Source organism: Phyllostomus hastatus, unplaced genomic scaffold (assembly GCF_019186645.2).
Source record: "Phyllostomus hastatus isolate PE091 unplaced genomic scaffold, TTU_PhHast_1.1 phas_scaffold_46, whole genome shotgun sequence".
NCBI lineage: Eukaryota > Metazoa > Chordata > Mammalia > Chiroptera > Phyllostomidae > Phyllostomus > Phyllostomus hastatus.
Genome location: NW_025334032.1, coordinates 31,841,631 through 31,864,547, shown reverse-complemented (window position 1 = coordinate 31,864,547; position 22,917 = coordinate 31,841,631). Strand labels below are relative to the sequence as shown.

The 22,917-nt window shown below is 44.0% G+C and overlaps 1 protein-coding gene across 2 annotated transcripts in view; it reads left to right on the top strand.

Moving 5' to 3' along the window:
* DLC1 (DLC1 Rho GTPase activating protein) overlaps positions 1-22,917 on the top strand; it is a 340,054-nt gene that overhangs the window by 258,125 nt on the left and 59,012 nt on the right. The window lies entirely within an intron of this gene.

The following is a 22,917-nucleotide window of genomic DNA, read 5'->3' as shown; positions in this document are numbered from 1 at the left end:
AGCTGAGAAGAGTAAGCACCAAGGCCTTGAAGGGAGAACCGTCAAGGAGGCCAATATGGGAAGAGGGTGGAGTAAGGGAAGGCTAGTGGAAGAAAAGGTCAGAGAGGTCACGGAAGGGAGAACCTGGAAAGATATTGGAAGGACTTCAGTCTTTAGATGAGACTCAATTTTTGTTTTAGATGCAAAGCCAAGGGAGTGAAGTTAGTTGACTTAAGATTTAATATTAGAATCACTCTGACTGCTAACTGATAACATACTCAAGGGGAACAAGAGTGAAGCAAGGAAACCAGAAAACTATTGGAATAATCCAGGCAAGAGAGAATGTCGGCTTAGACTAGGTCGACAGCAGTGGAGTGGGGAGAAGGGTTCGGCAGTGGAAACATTCTGAAGGTTGAACCAGCACAATCTGAGGGAGAGGGTATTAGGGTGTCAGAGAAAGAAAGGAGTCAAGGATGGTTAGAAGATATTTTGAAAAAATGGAGCTCTCGGGCCAAGATAAGTAAGACTAAGGGAGAAGCAGGTTTTGAGGAAGAGATCAAGAGTTTGTTATTGGTTCAGTAATTACATTTTAAATGCCTATTAGGCATCCAAGTGGATGTGCAGTTGATTGGAATTCAGGGGAGAAGTTTGGGCTAGAGGTGTAAGTTAGGGAGTTATTAGCATGTGGATGATATTGAGGTCATGAGACTGGATGAGCTCACCAAAGAGGGAATTTAATTAGACAAGATGTCAAAGGTGCCTGAGCTCTCCAGGGCTTCCAACATTAAAAGTCTGCAAGGTATAGTAGAGCCCAGCAAGGGACTGAAAGGCATGACCAATAAGATAAGAGGAAAAGTAGGAAGTGTAGTGCTCTGGAATCAAGAGAAAAAAAGTTCCTCAAAGATGGTCGAAAGCGATTAACTTACCAAATAACGCTGATTGGTCAAGAAGATGCAGACCTGAGAACTAAGCGTGGGATCTGGTGACAGGAGAGTCGATGATGACTTCCAGATGAGCAGTTCCGGTGTCGTGGCAGAAGTTAAAGTGTAGTCAGGGTGGGTTCAGAGGGAAGGGAAGGAGGGGAATTGGAGACAATCGAGAGTAGAAGACCCTCAAGGAATTTCACAGTAAAAGGAAACGAGTAGATGAATTGAAATACCCAGAGGGGGAAGTGGATTCAAAGGAGGGTGTTTACGCTGACGGAATGGCTTTGAAGAAAGAGGAAATCTGCTGATGCAGGAGAAAATGGAGAAAAGCGTGGGAGTCCTTGCGTGGGCCAGGGGAGGTGGGACCTGATCTTCGCTTACACTTATTAGAAGGCATCCGTGAGATTAGGACTGCCTGACAAATAGGCACGTGGGGGGAGAGGTGGAAAAAGTAGGAAATTACCGAACTGAAGTGTTTCCTTCTCTCCTTTCTACTGCTCCTAAAAAATCATCTTACAAGACTTTCCATTGTTCCCATTAACTGTTTGCACCACTATGGAGTTTCATGCCAGACATTCATAGATATTTATTTTAGCTAAATGAAGCCTTAATTCTGATGTGTTTATAAATATATATATGCACCTTCCACAGCAAACAAAAAGGGAGCTACCCTTAAATAAGTAGAAATTACGAATGAGAAGACGAAAATTGATGCTCATCTATATTTTATGTGATAGTAAAAGTTTAGATTTACCCATATGAGGCAACTCTCCATTTTCAATGTTTAAAGACCATAGATGTTCTATTTTCAGCAAATTCATTTCATGTGCTGCTGTGGTTTTAAGAGGATTCTTAGTGAGGAGTTGATCAGTGTAGGACAATAGAAGCCTGCCCCAGACCGAGGTGAATTGTACAATGAATAAAAATGGCATTGGAGGTATTTACATATGATTGAGTTAATTTAGTGACCAGTCCTGTCATGTTCACTTTAGGAACTCTTGAATTCAACTGGATACTTCTCAGTGAAAGTTATTGCCAAAACTGTGTTCTTTCTATTCATGGTTGATTGGACAGTGGCCCCCAAAAATACTTAGTTTGGGGTTCATAATTATCAAAGTTAACATTTACTGAAGAACTTAGCCTCGTGACATTTCTGTAAGAAGAAGATTATTTTCAATATCTTAAAGCGAGACTCCCTGAGTTTAAATAATGAGTGGAAATTCCTGGGACCCTCTACAAGAGAATACTTGCCAAGGCTATACAAAGAAAAGAGTCAGAAATCAAAGGCAACTTCTATTTGAATTCTGAAAGCCACATAAAACTTTTTCAGTCTGGTCATGTTGGAGGACAGTTTAGAAGACACACTTGGAAAATAGCAAAGCGTTTATTTAGTTAATCTTTAATAGTCATTGAAGAAGAATTTTTTAACTTAGTTTATGTTTCCACTGTAAAATTAAGTAAAGTATATATTCTCCTTCAGGTGTTACAGTTTGAACCCTTGTATCTGAAAATAATTTATCATTATGAATTCTTCATAGTTGTTTAGTAGGAAACAATTCTGAAAAAGAAAGGGGAAATGTAAGAATTACTGGTCATTTGAAGACAATCAAAATGCTGCTTTTGTTTTTTTTCAATCCAAAACAATTAAATGGACTTTCTTTTTAAGGTAATTTTTTTGGAATAAAGCTGCATGGATGGGTGATGGGTGGATAGACAAATGGATGGGTCAATGAAAGGATGGATGGACACATGGGTAATTAATAGGTATTTCATAAACAGTTCATAATGTGATTTAAACAAGGAGTGAAAAACTTCTGAAAAGCGCTCCCTTTACATTCATTCTGCTACAACTTTTTTCAGCCTGTTCTTTAATTCATAACTCTTCTCTTACCTGGTCTAAAGCATCTTAAAACTCTAAACTCTTGCCATATGAAAGCATGATCTTAAGAAACTGAACAAAAAAAAAAACAGTCGAGAAGCATCTTCTGTGAGGAAAAAAAATGAATTTGTGTTCTGAGCCCTGTTACTGTGAATTTGTCAATGTACTACCTCCCCTGCTTCAATAGATTCTGATATTCATCAGTGAGTCGTCAAGTCATGACATGAATGTGTCAGTAAAATGCACCAGCAGGTCATGGTTAAAGCAAAAGTCGATTTTGGCAGGGGTCGTTTACCCAAATCCGTGGACTTGGGCGTTGATCTCTTGCGTTTCTTACCTTACGCGTTAGGAGCACCACCTGCACAAACACAGCAAACGCCCCTCCAGGGCTCTCCTCCGGCACGGAACCAGTGGCACCTTCGTTCTCTATATAATGTGTGTTTTCTGAAGTTCTATTAAGAATCATAAAAATGTGGTGCAACATGTCTGAAGATCAGACGTAGGTTTGATTTTTAGCCATGCCTGGCTTTAAAAGGCTACAGACCCGGAGAACTAAAGATAATCTGACATTGCTTATCAGGTGTGTATCAATACAGCCACTGTGCTCTGTGACTCTGAAAAGGGAGCCAAGCATCTAATGGATAAGACAGATACGTAAACAACTAAGACACACTTCCTAAGTTACACAGTAAGTGCTATAGCGAGGTACAAACAGAGCACCATGGAAGTACAGGGCAACCGACAATGAGTTCGAGTGGACCAAACACAATGCATCAGTTTCAGGAAAGAGACATCCGTCAGTGGGAACCTTGAGATATGAATTAAGGAAGTAGAGGAATGTCTGCAAACACAGTCTGCAGTTGGTAAATACCTGGATTACTAATAATCTATATAAATCCACCGCAAGCTTGAGATTTACATCTAAGGCTGCCACTGATACTCAGTAATCCACAGCAAATCCACTACCACAAAGACAATGACATGTATGTGTTGTCAAGAGAATCAAACCCGAAAGGCACACCAAGCCTGCATGCTAAGCAATTTTAAATGTTTAATAAGGAATAACATACATACAAAAAAGTGCATGTCAAAGTGTACAGCTTGGTAAATGAAAAACTGAGCATACCTATTTAACAAGAATCCACGTCAAGAAAAAGAACATTGCCAGCGTTGCAGAAGAACCCTATGCTAACCCCTTCCAACCACCACCATGACCCACCCTCAAGGTTCCTGATTTCTAACAGTAGGATTCATTCTGCTTTCACAGTAATAATGTCACATGCTATGCACCATCTCCTCACTCAGAATTATGCTTATGGATCCATCCAGTCTATTGCTGTGCACAGCTGTGCAGTGTTCCTCCTCACTGCCCTGTAGCAGTCTGTTGTATTGGTACGTGGACCGCAGTTTATCCTTTCCACTGTTGACATGCACCTGGATGGTTTCTAAACCATGACTGTGGTGATGTGTCACGATTGCGGTGATAGTTACACGAGTCTATACATACCTTTGAGGAAGGGTCACAGGGTTATCCACGAAGACATAAAAAGAAATGAGCAAAACTGCAGTCTGACTGAGGTCTGCCTCTAGTTCGTTGAATTATGCCAATCAGCCTCCTGGTTTTAGTAATGCACATTGGGAAAAGATGAATGATAGACGTAACTATTTTTGCAATGACTTGTGAGTCTATAATTATTTCAAAAATACTTTTTAAACATTTGTTTAAAACGTGAGAGGGAAGTGAGAGAGCAGACAGATGGCCAAAAGTTGAAGACGGGCACTTAAAACACTTGTCTGCAGTGCTTAAGATGGGAAAAGTGGCCTTTATTCCCCTCCGTAGGTCCCGTGCCACACCATCCATTTCCCCGGGGCGCTGCCCGTGCGCACAGTGACAGATCCGGCCGTGACTGCTGCAGACACAGGCCCCCACTTTCACCACTGACAGGTCAGCACTAGGTTTCCATGAACAGTGTTGTGTCATGGGTGACCCTGGACCCCCGCTGCTGCTTAGCCCTTTGGGGAATATAGGCAGTGTTGTACATCTCATCCACTGCCTTGAAAAGTGTAGGTTCTCTCCCTCCTGTCCACAGAGCACATTTTAGACCATGAAGGCAATGTATGAAAGATGGTTTATGAAAACAGGAGTGCACAATTCTCTTCAAGTTTATATACTAGGAGATAAGGCGAAAGCATTTTCTTTTCCATGCTTCTGTGCACAATGAGTAGCTGCCACACCCAGTGTGAGGAGATGGTCATGGAGTTCAGAGAAGAGCAGAGGTAATTCGAGGGGAAGCGACCCCACTGCCAGGAGCGGTATCACAGGCGAGCAGAGACAGAAACGGCGGCACCCGCATCTAGTCCATGTGGAACGAGAAATGGTTCCCAGCTGAGGATACACTGAATCTAAATTGCATCATCTGTAAAAGCAAATTATACTAGTGGCTGATGCTTATTGAAGGATTGCTGTGTTCCACACCCAATTCTAAATTCTTTATGCGTGCCTCATTTCACCCTGCTATCAAAATAACACTTCATGAAATACTACTACTTTATCTCACAGAAATGCTTAAATATGAGGACTAAATGGAGTTACCCAGTAGTGTGTGTGTGTGTGTCTTAATACCTAACATTCTAGGTATTATGTAACTGTTGATTTCCTTGCTTTGGTTTCTCTTGTTCAATTATTTTCCTCGCAGTGATTTGGGCCTGAGGATCTGCTGGCCACGCCCCGTCAGGGGTCTCTATTACTGAGGTTAAAAGTGTACTCGTGAAATATTTGCGTAAGCGCCTTACAAGGCTAGGAACCTAAGTCTTAAAATAAATAATTACCTCTTTAATTCCCCAGACTCTACAAATTAGTTATAAAAATAGCAAGCCCAAATGATGTCTATAAAAAAATACATTTTTCTCTAAGGAATGGCGCCATATAGATGAAGCATAATTATTGCTCTTGTCGGGTTGATGTTATCATGATTAATTTTTTATGGAAGTGATCTTGCGTAGACTTACCGATCTTCTCAGACTTCGTTCTGAGCCTGCAAGCCAGTCCTGAGCCCTGCTCCACCGCGCATACAGGCCTGTTCCCCAGGTCAGGCACTCTCGAAGCTGCGGTAATGGGATTTATCTGGACTTCTCTCTGAGCTCAGACTTCCTCTTCCTTCCTCCCCCGCCCAGGAAGTCCGCACCTGGAGACTCACCTAAAGCACAAACACTGACTTGCCCCCAGAGATTCAGGCTCAGACTGATGGATACCTGTAGCCTTTGCAAGACCTTAATTCAGTGTTTAGTGTCAGATCTCACACAGAGGCCCACTCTCGCCTGTAGGTCAACTACTATTCAAAAGGGAGTGGAACTCCTGTGGAAGTTCAGTGAACTCTGTCAGTCCCCACTGACTTCACATCTATTAGAGATTTTGAAAAGTCATATGAACTGAGAATGAAAATAAACTTAGGCCAGCTCAGCCCAAAAGAGCACAAGGCATACTGTTCTTAAAAGTTGCACTTGGTCCTTCATAAAACCCTTTGGCATTTAATTGGGAGGAGGAGATCACTGAGTAGCAGGTTTCTCTTTCCTCCTTGCCCACGTCCCCGCATCGTAACTAGAGGGGAGGGGTGTTCTCTCGTTTCTCCTACACCGCTGAAGGATTTCTAAGTCTTTCACAAGCTCAGCAATTTACTTTTTCCCACTGATTCTGCAGCTTCTGAGATGGCTACCCATACCATGTTCTAGTAACCAGTAAATAGAAGTGAAATCAGATACTCAGAAGGTGAGGAATGAGTTGTGTTTCATAAGTCACAGCATTCCAGAGTTGTAGGGGCCCTCATCTTGATCCTCTGAAACAGTGTGCGGATGGCTGGATGCTCAGGCTAGAAGCCCCAGGTTAAAAGCCCGTGATTGAAACCACCTCTTTCATTTTTCTCACCAGACATCCTAAGTGACTCTCTTCCTCCAGCATTAGGTGTCTGCAAAATATTGGCTCATGTTTTCTGTAATGTATAGAAACATATTTTCATAGTGGTCTTCTGGAATCAATAATGCACGTTCACTTATATCTTACTAACTCAACTCATAAGACTTCTATTAATTTCTAATTACTGTGAAAGGCTGTTTAATGAATTTTCTTCTCCGAGACCATTACTACATTTCAAATGAGGCATTCTACTGTGTTTGCTTCATCATACAAAAACTATTGGCTCTTCAAATATTAAGAAACATAGAAATGCATTTCATAACTTTAGCTCTAAAGAATTTTATTATATACTTCAATAGCTTTCTCCAGCATAGCATGTCCTAATAATAATGAGAAAAAAATTTAAATGTTATGCTAAATTAGCTTGAAATCAGCTTTATTTCAAAAGTCACAGAATTTAGAGCTTAAGGGACTTAAATCGTGGAATGTCACAAAATGTTGTTCCATGTTCTCAATGCCTTGCAAAATTTGATGAAAGGAAGTACCACCAATAGTTTTTTTTTTATTTTTTAGATCACCCCTTTAATTTTTCAGGGAAGCTAACAGAGGTTCCACAGGTTAAGACTCGGCCAAGGGCACAGACCGAGTTCCAGGGCCCAGGGGGGACGGAAACCCTGCCACCTGAGCAGCGGCGGGTTTCTCCGTAAAAAGAGCTGCTCTGGACTGAGTTTCTCCTGGAAGCCCGGCAGGAGTCCAAGATGCTTTACACATATTGGCTCTAAGTTTAAAAACCATAAGACCCCAGAAGGTATGGATTATATCCCTCTCGTACCAATTCAAAGGATTAAGTAATTTGGCCAACTTCTCATAGATATTTCAACAACAGAGCCAAGATCGGAATCCTTGCATATTCCAAACATCAAAGCAAAAAAAAAAAAAAATTACATTCCACTGCTTCTTTCTGGTACTAAGATATTAAAATATAAACATTAGGAAAAGACTGTCTCATTGGACAGAGTGGATGTATCAGTGAGAAGCAAATAAATCAAAACTTAAAAATGAGTAATGCCGAGTAGGCCCTAACCTTGAGCTGTCCAGTAGTAAAGCCCCCAAATTTCCAAGTACTACGTGTCGTGCTTCCTGCAGCCCCCTGACATGGCAAAGAGAAAGACAAGTGCCTCCGGACTGTGTCGGGACTAATAATAAACTTCACAGCAAATTCCGAATCTCATTTCCCACACCCATGACCTTTTCTACCATGCACAGAAGAGTATGTGTGCCCCCTAACATCACGATAATAAATTAGACTCTTCTATCTAACGGTCATAACCACAGGGTCACCATTAAAAAAAAACAACACCCTAATCACTGAGTCCGTTTCCTGACTGCTGAGGGGAACGTGGGGGCCTTCTCAGGGAAGCAGAGAGCCACAGCAACGAGAAGGTCACTGATGCGGCTCTCTGACCGAAATAATGCCCGTCCATAATTGGTTTGGTGTGGGCTTCACTTTGAATTTTAAAAGCAAATGTAAAACAGCCAGTTGTTTATCTCTCCTCCTTCCAAGAGGAAGATCAAAAGGAGGCTCAAAAGCAGGCTTATCGGGGGCTGGAGACAGTTTACTTCTATCTCAGAACAAAAGACAAAAGATACTATGTCTTTTCCTTTCCTTTGAGGTTCCTGTGCCTGTTCCTTTCCACTCCCTTTCCTGATTGGCAATAATATCCTGACCATTAATCTATGTATTTTAAGCATAAAAATTCATTTCTGGGACTTGTCTCATTTATTTTCATGACAAGACCAGTGGAAATAGCATCAAAGTTGCTATTTGGGGCCAAAGAGATTGAAAACACCGCGTTCGATTTTCCTTTCGGACAGCTGACGTTTCAGGGAACTGAAGTGTATCCAGACGAGATCTAGATACAGCAGACCTGGAGCTCCAAGAAGAAGAATCTCATCTGGGGAATAAAACTGGCTCGTCCACCCATGAAAATTTTGGAAAGCCATCAAATTAATAATTAAAACTTTTGGAATGCCACTCAAATTAAAATAAATGCCTTTGTAAAGAAACAATTTTAAGCTAAAGACTATTTTGCTGCTTTGTTCATTCAAAAAGAAGTCCTACAGACACTTCTTATTTTGCCTTAGAAGTGGCCTCCGAGGAAAGAGAAGGGAATAAGGAATGGAGAGTGAGGGCAGTGTGGCATCCTCATTAGGGATGCTGTCCCTGCGGCGCGGAGCAGCCTCATCTGAGACCCATTCTGGCCTGATCCGCATTTTCAGTCGCTTAGTTTCCCTTAGAGCACAGAACGTGTGGACTTGTTATTTGTTTGTTAAGAAAACAAAAGAACAGTCTACATGGACTAAGAAAATGGCACTCAGTGTATACTGTCAGTCATAGACAAACACACTGTGTGAGTGGTCTCAGGATTAGTTTCGTGTGTGCTTCTGTTTGAAAGCGTGGTTTTATGAAATGATGAATGTAAGGTTCACTGCCCACTTGGAGATTTGATGGCTAAAATAATCCGCGCAGGTGAGGGAATTTGCAGGACTGTGTGATCACACAAATGCTATTTCGTGGGGCTCCTCCTGGAGTTCAGTCACTGACCCAATGGCAGTTGTCACGGGAAGTTCGTTTCTGTAACTGCCATGGTCACTTATCACACAGCAAGGTTCACGTGAAAAGCCGGGCTCTCCTCAGGAGCGGGGCTCTGATTTCGGGCATCATCAATCAAGCAACAAATAACAGCGCCAAGACCCAGCACATAAATGACCCAGCTTTCCCCACTGAGAAGCCATTCAGTTCTCACCCATAATCCTGAGGGAACTGAGTGGAAGAACCTCAGGTAAATCTGAGGAGAGCTATGGTCCAGGTCACGCGCATAATGCATGTAATTCTGTGTAATCAGAGTTGCTTACTAGAGAACCCCCAAATCCCTCATATAAAGATTAAATTCCCTTGCAAGCTTGCAGGCAAAGTCACGACCAATTAGACTTAAGGACATGGGAAATGTGGAGACAAAGGGAGGCTTAGCCAAGTTTACTTCGGTTAGCTGTCGTGCCTTTCACCCCCTTACTCCCTTTGTAATCGTCCTCCGAATTGTCTTCCTGCTGAGTGTTTACCCTAAAATGTACACAGATTCCTGCCGCTAGGAAAGGCCTTTTGTTTAAGAAAACAAAAGAAGGGTCAACATGGACTCAGAAAATGGTACTCAGTACATGCTGTCGGTCATCGACGACCGTATTGTGTGAGCGGTTTAAAAATAAGTTAGTGTGTGCTTCTGCTTCGCGGCCTGTAGCTGGGCAGGTCAGCTCACTCAGGGCCTTTTTATTGTTCATCCAGAACTCCATCCGTTTGTCGGGGCTTGGGGTTTTTTTCCGAAAGGAGATGAGCTGGACCCAACCTCTGCCACTCTTTCTTCATTCTCGTCTTCTGGAAGTGGGTTCCTGGCTCAGGAAGCCTGCCTGCTTTCCTGCTGGCCCTGGCCAACAAGGAATTCTCTCAAGACCCACAGGACAGTGAATTCCCGTGGCCTCTGGACTCACCTGTCAGCCACACCTGGTCTGAGCTTCTGCAGCCTTCCTCTCCCACAGCTGTGCTTGGCACGACATGGGGAGTCTCTGTGGGGTTTTAAATAGCCCACTACGTAATCAGAGGTGTGTTGAAGAAAAATTAGTCAGCAGTCTATGCAACTTGGCTCATTCAACCAATTTAAATAAGGTGACTTAAAAAAGCAGAGAAATCAGATACAAGGAGACCAGTGAGTGGTCCTCAGTCCTGATGACAAGTAATGATGGCTTCAAGGAGGGTGGCAGCGAGAACAATGGAGGGTACACTGAAGAGAGGGAATGTATTGGGTTTAATAGCTCGTCAGCTGCAGGGCAAGAGAATAACATGAAGGTGCCAGGGTGACTTGGATGCCATTAAGGAAAGACTGAAAGGAAAGGTTATGAGTTTAGTTGGGACTGTTGTTTGGGCAAACACTTTAAGATGGAGAGACACAACTTCTTCCCAACCTCCAAAGCCTGCTTCCCACCTCTAAGGAAATTGGCCCTGACTCAATGGCTTGATTAGCGGTACAGTGTCAGGGTCCACCACTAGGGGGGCGTAATACCAGCGGACCTGGATTAAAGGCTTTTCCCTGGCTTTGCCATCTGAGTGACTCAGATGAGCCACTATAACCGTGTGTGCTTAAGGCAGTGGACCCAAGGAGACCATTCACCCTCCTGCTAGTGGAGGCCACAAGACTGAGCGGAAAGAGAATCGCTGCCACTCGTGTGTGGTCAGCCCATTTCACCACAGCAGGGGGCTACACAAAGGTGTGGGGGCTAATGTTTTCATTGGAATTTCCACTGCTTTGGCTACACTCTTCAGGAAAATGTAGCCATTGTAGCAGCTATTTAAGTTTCAGCGATCCTAGCCAGATCTTTCTTTCTAAAAGGGCCAGGGCAAACAGAAATCCTGACCATGTGGCACCTTTACAAGCAACAGGGTTGTGTCAGAGGTGCCAACAGAACATGCAAGTAGAGACCACTAGCTGGCTGCTGAAAGGAAGGGCTCAGGACTGGAGCCTTTTGTGACAAGGTCAGAGTGCCTCTGGAAATAGGGAAGTCCTGCTTCTCAGCCGACGTGCCCTTTGCCTAGCCCCTGCCTTTCCGGTGCGTGCTGCCCACACCACAGGCCCCAGGCCGCCTTATTCCCTCTCTGAATTAGGCCACTTATCTTCCTTTCATCTACCTGTTAAAAATTAACATTGAGGATCCCTTAAGACCACAGTACAGAATAGGGTTGCTACTAAAATATAAGGTTGCTGGTAAAAATACAGAACACCCAGTGAAATTTGGGTTTCAGATAAACAATGGGGTGGGGTTTTCAGTATAAATATGCCCCAAGTATCACAAGGGACATACTTATACTAAAAATTACTTGCCGTTTCCTCGAAATGCAAATGTCACTGGGCATCTCGCATTTTATCTGACAACCCAGGTACAGAGAGAGCCCATCGCAGAGCCAGATCGGTCTCCGTTCTGTGACCCACCTGTTCTGATGGCACCTGCACTGACCTCCAGGGCCATCCCATGCACGTGCATTTGCAAACAAAATACAGCAAAGCCCAGCAAGGATGGAACATCCAGGTTCACAAGCTCAGCTGATTCAGGTTTAATTTCATAACCATCATAGCTCCTTTCTCACCAGTTTTGCAGGCTCTTCCGCTGAATTACTCACGCTGACAAACAGTTTGAGTCCTGGTGCACCCCTCAACAGTTTCTGTGTAAAACACCAGTAAAGGTCCCAAAGGAGAAGCTCCTGGATTCAAATAAATTATGAAAAGAGTTTTTCCTGATGTATAAATATGAACGTCTGCTCTGGTCATGCCTTGCTAGCCCCGGAAGGGTTGAGTTCCCAGATCAAACCATACACTGTGGGCCCCAATTAATATTTTTGTATAGATACAATCTGGTTAGTCACTGGAAGGCTTCGGGAGGAACATCAGGAGTTGATGCCACAAAAAGGTGCTAGGAAACCAAAGGAAGAGCCGAGGCCATATCCCCCAACAACTGGCCCAGTCGCTTTGATTGGGTGAATATCATCACGCCGCACTGGACCATAAGAAGCGTCTTGATCTTGCTAGCTCCTTCCTCCCAGACTGCCTACTACATAGTTTTAGCCACCTCGTTCTAGAAGCAGTAAGTGCTTTTCCTCCTACTTCCCACTCTTTCACCCACCACAAGGCACCTCTGCCCATGATCTCTCGCACCCACTCAACGCACACAAGGGCGCCGCCACCCCCATTGGCGTTTAGTTCATCTGGCTGAATTAATCTCTCAAGTGAGGTCAGAGGGCCACCCCTCCTCCGCCTTGGCGTGTGTCAACTCTAGAATGAGGTGCTTGCCATCCATTTTCAGAATCACTTCCTGGTTCTGGGGGCTCCCTGGGAGGTCCTGCCGGCAGTGCTGAGCACTAAGTAGATTGTGTTCCTTTCCCACAAGTTTAATTTAATCATGCAGTTCACCCATCAAACAATCTCATACTGTCTAGATGCAAGGAAAAGTGCTATGTAGGTATGAATAATATTTGTACTATAATGCAATTTTAACTTATATTTTAAAGGGATGGTAATACAATAAGAGGATGGATTCGAGCTGACTACTAGCCAGGTAGCATGTATTTGGGGCTGAGGCTAAAATCCTGGGCTACCTGGCTGCCTTCAGCCTTCGTGTATACCTTTGGGAGTATGGCTGTAATAAAAAGATCTGGTTATTACTTAGGGAGGCTCAAAGACTTCATTAGGGAGGCTATACGGTACCGACCTCATACACGAGTGCAGACAATGGCTTTTGGAGAGATCGTCTGCCAAGGTGATAAGTGTCTAAGAATTCCCAGACCCACTTGTTTTAAACTACAGCCTGCCACCATTTAGTTCCCAAGACAATAGCTGCTTTTACTTTAATATTCATCAATCTCCAAAATTGTTTTAGTTTCTCTGCCAAGCCATGCATTTGTTTATCTTTTCATGGACTCCTTATGGTGTTTCTTTTAGGTAGTAAAGCTGTTCCATTAACAGTAACTATAGCGCCTGGTTTTATCACGTCTCTGTACCTAGGCAGACCCTCGTTAGCAGTGGTTCCTAACCTTTCAGGCATAAATTCTTTATTAAAGGAAAAAACTCTTGTAAATCCCCACAGAACTGTGTCTGTACTTTTATTCCCTGTTGATGGAAATATGGTACCAAAAAAAAGCTGCTATAAATTTGGTACACTTGGAAATGAATTTGTATTTGAATCATCACAAAATCATCTACCTGCATTTTACACATCTAAGTGAAATAGTCCGCCCTTCAGCCTACAAACACAACAGATATTGATTTGTGGGCCTTTCATAAGAAGCGTAAGGTTCCTAACAAGGGCTCATAGTGCACAGGTTCAGAAACACTCTGCCGTTTGACATGTCCTTTATCTCAGAGAGGACACCAGCCAGGGAATGCTCCCTCTCAGGGATGCGATGCATTTCCATAAGTAACGGGGGCATGTCAGGCAGTCAGTCTCGCGCCAGAAGTGCAAGGGTGGGGGGTGGGGGTTAAGTTAGGATCAGAATTAGGGGCAGGATTTTTCTCTGAAAAGCACCCACAGATTAGGCTAGAAGATCACCATCAGGCTTTCGCTCCAATGAAAACTGCTCTTAGAACCTCCAGGTTTATTGTGGTGGCCGCTCTTAAGCCAGAGTTGTTAACAAATGTATTCATCAAGGTTTCAGTTCTGCTTCATGTACACATAGGTGGTATCTTGGGTGAGGAGGGAAACTAGATAAAATTAAGTTAGAAACAGAATCATCTTTTATAGGCCCATCTTCCCCACGCCCAACCCCCCAAATCCATCCTGATCACTACCGCCTCCTCCACAAAGTACTTCCCCCAAACACTAAAGGACAGTGACAGTTATTGCCTGTCCCTCTGCCCTCCCTGGTGAAAGTCCTCTCTTTGGACAGAGAGTTAATATGCAATCAGCTTTCTGTGGTTTCAAAGCCTAATCCTTCTGCGGGCTTCACTAAGACCAAGGAAGACAGAGAGAGAGAGGAAAAGCGAGGAGAAAGGGAGGAGGGGTTCCCAAGGCTCGCCCCTTGGAGGCGAGGTGCAGTGGAGATGAGACAGCCTAGCCACCAACTCCGGGAGGGCAGCACCCCTGAGAACCGCGTGCAGGCGATGAGAAGCGTGTCGAGGTTCCACATCGAGCTGAGACAGGTCCAGGAATACTTACTCTCTGAGTCAAACAGCACTCAGTCCACTCCTCAGAGATGTTCTTGATGATTCAAAGGTGTATGGCTTGAAGCTGGTCACCCCCTGCCCCTTTTCTTGCTGGGTTTCCTCTCCTCCCCTCTGTCTCCTCCTTTCCTGTTCTTTGCCATTTGCCCTTCAGACTCACACAGCAGTTGGAAGAACATTCCACGGACCGTGCATCAGCTAACCCACCGAGGGCTCCAGGGTGGAGACAGACCCTCCCCTGGATGACGCCCGGAGAGACGGTGGACATGTGTGGGACCTGTTCTGTAGGATGAGTGCCAGCTCACCCAGGAACGCTATGAGATGATGGGGAACGGGGGCTTGGGGAGGGGAAATCCCCTGTCTGGGTTTATAATTGAGGTGATGCATATACAAGTTGCATAATAGATAAACAAAAGAGAGGATGTTGAATGAGATGGTGCCTCCAGCAAGGGAGAGGGCTCTCAGGCTTCAAGTCGGGGCACAGAGCAAGGAGGGCCAACGGAGGCGCTGCTCCACCCGTACCGAGACCTCAGAGCCAGAATGTTTAACTGCCTCCCAATTTCTTGATAGACGACAGTGCCCCAGAGTCATTCTGAGTGACCCAGTCCCGGGCCTCTGGGGTGGCTAACATCGCTGCCTAGCAAGGGGAGCAGTACGATGTACCCAGCTTTGCTCCCCCTGGTTGAATTTCACTTGGAAACTGTGAGCGCAGAGCTTGGGGAGTGGACGCATGAGAAGTTTCTGCCTCGATCTCTTACAGTTTCTTGGGCTCCTGCCACAGTGCTGGTATTTGACTTAGAGGCCTAAGAGGGAAATCAGTCCCATGTGGGTAGATAACAAAACACTCTCCACCTTAGAATCACACAGTGGAATTTGAATCTGAAGCCAAAAACCCTATCTTTGCCTGCTTCGCTAATTAGATAAATTTCCTTGCTAGATTCCGCAGCTGTTTACATGAATACAACTCTGGTTCCCAGACCTGGCACCTCTTACCCCAGGGGCTCGGGCACTCGCGTCTGGGCGGGGACTCAGCGCTTACCAGTCCTGTTTCTGTGGGCTCTGCTGGGCGGGCCCGGATTCAGCTCACTCTTTCATACTAGGAGGCTAAACGCTGCCCTAGGATGCAGAGATGTCCAAGGAAAACGAGAGAGACGTCCAGAGAGAGAAAATGGGTGTGTGTACTGCCTGTGAGCAGGAACTAGCAATGAAGATGAAGTGCAGAAACCTTGCGGATGGAGTGTCGGGAGAGAAGCAGGGACATGGCTGAAAATACTTGTGCGTGCCCCCCTTTAGAATGTTCCATCACCGTGGGAAGGATCTCAGGTGTCGCAGATACTCCGCTTAAAGTACTGTTTGGCCCAGGAGAGAACAAGCAGGTTATCATGTGGTGCATTTCCCCCTTTTTTCATCTGTCCCAGAAACCTGGCCTCCTTCCTTGTCTGACAACTTTCCCCTCCGCTGTGGCTGAGAGTGAAGGTCATGGGTCTATGATGTACACCTGAAACTAATATGATATTGTTATGTCAGCTGTAATTTTAAAATAAATTAATTTTTAATTAAAAAGTTAGAAGACAGGTACAGTTGAATAATTTTGATTTCCCCCCACATACTCAAAGTATTTTCACGCAAGTGCTTCTAAATTAAAATGCAACCTGATTACTCCACGAAGAGCAAGTTCGCCGTAAAATCTTGCCTCTTTTGTTTATTACATTCCTATTACTAGAAAGCCGAACAAGTCCGACTAAATGTGGCTCCCATAAATAAGCACTATACTTAATAGAAGTGAGACTCACAATTAACCTTTCTTGATGGTATGAGGTGATAGGGCTGGGAACCTAGAGGCCTACTATGGTTAAAAATATGAAGGACTCTTTCTATGACACACAGATGAACCAATAAAAATGTGACCTCTTGGCATCTATTAAAAAAGATATCTTGGGTTTCTTTCACTGAAATATTTGAAGGCTTTAAAATTTAAACAAAGCCCAGCTGGTTTATCCACGCAAGTTCCAAACCCTGAAATATTCCCATGGTATCCAGTTTCAAGGAATTCTACTACTGTAAACTAGCGAGTAAACTAAACTGGTAAGAGATATTTTCTCTTTTAAAATGTTATTTTTGTCATTCAGTTATTACTTGTGATAAATAAAAAATTGAAAGGAAAACTGTAAATTGATCTGGTGGGAAAGGAAAAAAGAATATAATTGTGATCCAAATAATAAAAATTATACAAGCTAAATTCCCACTCAGAGTGTGAAAAGTCTACCAGAGAATCTCTAAGGACTTACACTTAGGTGTAATTTAAATACTGTATAGTCACCGTGTTACACATTTAACGGCTAGGGCTCAGAACCGCATTTTGGAAGAATTCCTCCTTTAAATTGCAGCCTGCCCCTCCCCCCATCCACTCACCCCCCCACCCCATCACCACCACAATGCATTTTTTATTTCTGTGTGGAGACAGTCCTCCTAACCATTCTTTACTCAATTAAGCTCAGTAGGCCTGTGATTTGGTAGGCAATAAATAGCTACGTGGCTATAACCAATGCTTTGTTATTTTTCAAATGCTAAATAACCTTTAATCACTGACTCCCACCCCCTTTTTTTCTACTCTACTTATTCTTATTGTGCCCTCTGGAGCTAACTACTAGCAGGCTCTCCCTTGCAAAAACACAATTTCTTCTTCTCTCTCCTGAGCCGTCTTTTCCTCCCTCACTCTTCCAGGCTCCATTTCACTTTCCATTCCTGCTCTTCCTTTAGCCCCGCCTCTTCAAATGGCATGTAAGTTTTTTTCTTTGCCACCAAAAATTCTTAATGTCTCTGAGTTCTTACTGTCTCAGCGTTCCAGACTTCCTCGATCGTTTCCACCTGAAAGGGGAAAGGCTAGTTGCGTTGGATCCTGGGATTTGATTTTTAGATTATGGTGCAGAGAAGTATGCAGCCCACTTCTGATTTAGGTCATTGAGTTCTCGAAGTCGGTGCAACCTGATACGCATGGCGGGCCCCAGAGAGCTCTAGGTAAGCCAGTCTGGAGGCTCTGCACGCGCACCATCCACCCAGCCGTTTACGCTTCCTGTCCAGGAATCAGATTCCAGCCACTGCCCTTAATCCTCGTGTCGTAGTCTGACCTTCATACCTGAAAAAATAGTTTACTTCCTCATAAAAGCAATGGAAGGCTGCTATTCTTTTCATCCCTGAGTTTGGCTCTGAAAATCTACCTTGACTGCGGTCCAAGGGGCAGGGGCATCAGGTTGCTCCGGGGTAGACCTTGGAACCGTATTACATGCTGGCTGCATCCCTCCTAGGGATGCTCTCCGCCAGCCTTCCGCCAGTAACCCCTGACTTAGGGTTGCAAACAGTCTCTTTAGCCAGGTCACATACAGGAACAGTTGGATTTTTTATGACCTTTCATTCCAGACTTTATAAATGTAGGAGCCCACCCTTTCCTGCTCCTCACCAACAACGGTGATTAAGCCCTGGCAGGAAAGGATGAGAAGCGTATGAACACACAGGCCACCAATGACTGGAGAGTCAGAATGTCCAAGAGAAAATAGTCGAGGGGTTTCTCTAGGCTTTGGCGGGAAGGAAGAGTTTTCCTCCAGGCCTCTCACAAGGCAGAACAATGGAAGGCAAAGTTGGAGCTAATATATACAAAGTATGTGGTGCGTCCAGCACACTCTAACCTTGTAACCTTGTAATCATCCAGCACAGCGGGAAGAAATTCCGCACAAAACAGACTATGTTCCCAATATCTTTTGTGGCACTGTGACTTGGATCCTTTGGGGTGGCCTTTTGGCCATGATACAATGATAGGAAATCATGCCAGGATGCGGCTTGGGGTGAGGGTTCGAGCAACTGGTTAACAGTAAGCTTAGTAATATGTTCATTGAAAAAAAACTTTCCAGTAAAAACAAATAGTGCCATATTTTGGAGATCATTAATCTCAAATACTGTAGTCACATCTTTGCAAGTTGCCAGGTTGATTCCCCTTACTAATTAAGCCAACAACAGGAAAATAAATGGCCACATTTTTCCAGTTTTAAAAGTCAGAGAAGGAAGACTCCAGACACACTAAATCGAGAGAGCACATTACTTTTAAACTACCCTAAAAAAGCAGGAGTCAGAATGAAAAACTAAACAAGATTAGCCTCTTTTTTCATCTACCTTTACATGTTGCAGTTTTATGAAACAAAAACTCATTGAGGGGTTTCTCAGTCCGTTTTTATAGGCCTTTGGCTTGCCGCTAATACATTCAGATAAAGTTACCACTGGCCCTTGGCTCTCGGCTCTTTTATTCTTCATCTGAACTGTTAAATGACAGCTTTACTGCATTTTTATCGCTAGGCATTATTTACCAGGAGACCTCAAACTTGAGGGAAATGCTAAATTAGCAAGATTTTTAACAAAGTCATGATGAGGGCCTTCAAATTATTAAACTGTTCCAATGAGATGTGAAATATACGGGGAGCGCAAGTGTCGGTGCCGACCGTTGAGTCTCCCTCTATTTGTCCTTTGAAGGAGGTTCTGTTGCCACGCGCTCAGCACACAAAACCTGCGTGCACAGGATGCTCACGGAAGCAGAGATGCAGCAGCAAAACACTGAGCACATTATAGATGTCCTCCAACAGAGGCCTGGGTAAGGGATTAGGGTAAATCCACATAACAATCCTACGCAGACTTTGAAAGAAATTGGGTACCTCTGTATACAGTGGCATGAAGACCTATACGTTATATACTTCCTTAGGAATCAAGCGTGTGAATATAAACATTTGTGAACGAAGAAGAATGTTTTATACATATGCGTACATATACAGAGAGAATATTTATAACATGCTAGTAGTTGAAGAGGAAACTATTTCAGCCCTGGCTGGTGTGACTCAGTGGATTGAGCACCAACCTGCAGACCAAAAGGTTGCTGGTTCGATTCCCAATCAGGGCGCATGCCTGAGTTGCAAGCCAGGTCCCCAGTTGGGGCATGTACAAGAGGCAACCAGTTGATGTTTCTCTCCCTCTCTTTCTCCTTCCTTTTCCCTCTCTCTAAAAATAAATTTTAAAAATATTTTTAAAAAACTATCTCAATAATCATACTAGCTACCACCACAGATGAGGGAGCTTCACTTTTTAGTTCATTCGGTTGTACAATGTTTGATTTTTTTCAATGTGAGCATGCTTTATATGTATAAGGTTTTTAATTTGAAAAAAAAAAAAAACCCTGATTGCTATAAGAAGATTCTTTTCTCTATATACTGAAATAGTAACAGTGCTTATTTTAGGACGGAAGGTAAAGTGGGGTTTTTTTTTCTTCCTTGATCATCTGTACAATCTACTTTTCTACATTAAACATGTACCTGTGTAATAAACCATGAATTTTACATTTTTTAAAGCAGAGAACAGAACATTCCCAAGAGAGGGGAAACGTTCAGAGGCAACACACGGGGAAGGAATATGCCCAAAAGTGTGTAGCGGTCAAAATAGTTACCAAGTTTCATTATATCATAAGCTTAAAACAAATTCCTCTCACCAGCTCATTCCCCAAGGTCAAAGTGGCAGCCGCTTCCTGGATAATTGATGAAGTCCCAGGGGGCTGTTTATGACCATCACACTGAAACATACTGAAAACACAATATTCATTTCATATTCAAGATAACAGTCAGGTTTCCAAAATGTGATACTTAACTGGGAATAATTCACTTTTAACAGTTGCCCCAATATTCCATGGACATTAAAACCATGACTTCATTTACTGAGAATAACCTGTAATCTCACTACACAAAGATGCTATAATTAAAGTTCATTTGAGATAATGTTGAAACTAATCAAGTATATTGAGTCCCTTCTTTTGGGTTTATAAACTCAGAATTATTGTGTCTTAGCCAGAAACTTGCACACAAGCCCAAATGAACGGTTTGTATCTGTCGAGAAAAGCGCACAAGCTTGTCGACCGTCGTGAGCGACGACCAATGCAGACTGTCCTCTCGGCTGTTTCAGAGCACTTCTCATGCACGAGGATATGAGACCTTGAGAAAACCGGACGTAATTTCCACCTTTGGGGGGTGATGCACTTCTCGGAAGGACCGGCCTTTCCCCGCACAGCGTGCCTCCGAGTCCAGCCGTCTCTCACTCAGAGCAACGCAGACACTATATTTAGTAACCTAGAGGGAGAGTCCACACTGTTCAGTCAACAGGAAACTGTAAAAGTGAACCATCCGTAATACCACGTAGACACAGACACGGGGCAGCGCCGTCTCCCTGGGGTGGAGTGAATCCTCAGAGGTCTGTTCCTTCGGGACCGGGGTTCAACGCCCCTAGCTCATTCATTCACACGTGCGTATACACACACGCATGCGCACGTACACGACAGCCCTACCAGTCCTTTCTTTCTCTTTTAAAATAAACCATTTCCACAGACAGTAAATGCAAATAGAATAAAGCTTAAAGTTGTCTTCTCCCAACTTCTGCCAGTCATCCAGATTTTCTTTGGGTAGTTTGTCTTTCCTGTTACACTTTTTAGCCTCTGATACATTTGACAAATACTTTGGTGTAAAGGGTGGGCTACGGTTCGACTTTGTCTCCAGATGGCGGGCTACCTAGCTGTCTCATCGTCAGGTGTTAACTGATCATCTGTTTTTCCTCCCCTAATTCAGTGCCACATGTCGTAACGCTACGTTCTTCCATTTGAGTCCATTTCTAGGCTCTCTATTCCACCCCACTGAGTTGAAACTACGGATAATGCTTAACTCTAGCAGGGGTGTCCAACCTGCAGCCCACGGGCTGCATCCAGCCCAGGATGGCTGCGAAGACAGCCCAACACAGAATCATAAATTTACTTTGAACATTATGAGGTGTGTGTGTGTGTGTGTGTGTGTGTGTGTGTGTGTGTGTGATTAGATGCCGCAGTGTATTTAATGTGTGGCCCAAGACAGCTCCTCTTCTTCCAGTGCGGCCCAGAGACACCAAAAGGCTGGACACCCCTGCCCTAGAGCCTGCCTCCTTGGGTGTGAATCTCAGTTCTGGTGTTCCCTGGCTGTGCAACCCTAAGCAAGTTGCTTAATTTCTGCTTAAATTCCGCATTCATGAAATGGCGATATAAATAATCATGAGATCATTGTAGGGGTTAAACTATTTAAGAGATGAAAACACTCAGCAAGTGCATGACCTTGATGTCACTCAATGTCTATCAGTGATCGTTAATCTTAAAATACTGTTGTTTTTATTGGTATTTGATTACATGGGCAGATTAAGGGGGCACTGACACGTGTGAATATTGTCTTCCCAAGTAAATAGCGTGTGTTTTTTTAATGGAGGCGAGTCTTCTTATATGTCCACTTTCTTCAGACATTTGCCCCACAAGTGTTTATCCATGTCTCACAGGGATTCACATCCCCCCCCACACAGTTCCCCTTCCCCAGATATTCCGTCATCAGGCGGTTCTGCTCCATTCCCGGTAATTCTGAGTTATGCCCTGCCAACCGCCCTGCCCCCTCCGCCTTCGCATGGCTCTTACCCAAGATGCTTCACTGAGCCCCTCGCCTACAGCCTGCCCCTAATGGAGGGCAGTAAGTTGTTGTATTTCTTTAAAGCAACTGAGATTCAATTTTACGTAAAGACGCTCATGCATTCTCAGGGCTGGTATTTTTTTCTCCAGTGGAAAAGCTCACTGTTGAAATATTTTTTCTGGATTCGAAGTCTGAGTTTAGAAAGCACATGGAGAAATCAGACCCTTCAGTAAGACTTTGCGCTTGAGCCCTTTATCTGAGTTTTCGCTGCGTGCACATTAAACTGTTGCTGAAAAGCACGGGTCCTTGAAAGTTCAGGAGGAAAGTGTTTATAAAGATCTAAGACTGAACTAAAGACAAAGCTGTAGCCAGAGGCCTGGTTTCCTGAGAAGGAAGGAGTCCCCCGCTAATCTGTCATGCTCCTGTCGAACAGGATATGAAAGCCATCCAGGCCCTCTCTTTTACAGCCAGCCCTGCGTCTCACAATCCCGTGTCTGTCCCAGCGAGCCGCATGCCCAGGGGTCCACGCCACGGCTCCTCCAAAGCTCCTTGTAAAGTGCAATATAGTTGAGTAATTAGAGTATTGGCGACGAAGGGAGAAAGAGAGACAATGAACCCCTTATTATTAGGCACCATCCTCCCAATCGCCGCCTAATGTAATTAGAAGACAGAAATGCAGCTGTGAAGGAGTGACGGAGCCTGCCGGGCAGACCGTCAGGGTCCTCATTCTCCGTCAGTGCGCCTTGGCTCAGACTCTTCGGTAACATTAAAGGTGAGGTGAATTTTAAAGGAAAACACTCATTGAGCTTTATTTAATTAAAAAAGAATGGTTGTAACAAATGGATGTACAAAACAAAAAGTAGTCATAGAGCTTCCCCAACCCAGCCTGTAGCCCTGTTAGTTACACTTCTCTTAAGCTGCGCAGCAGGGCGGGGGGCTGTTTTCACACGCACACACCCATCCGTGTATA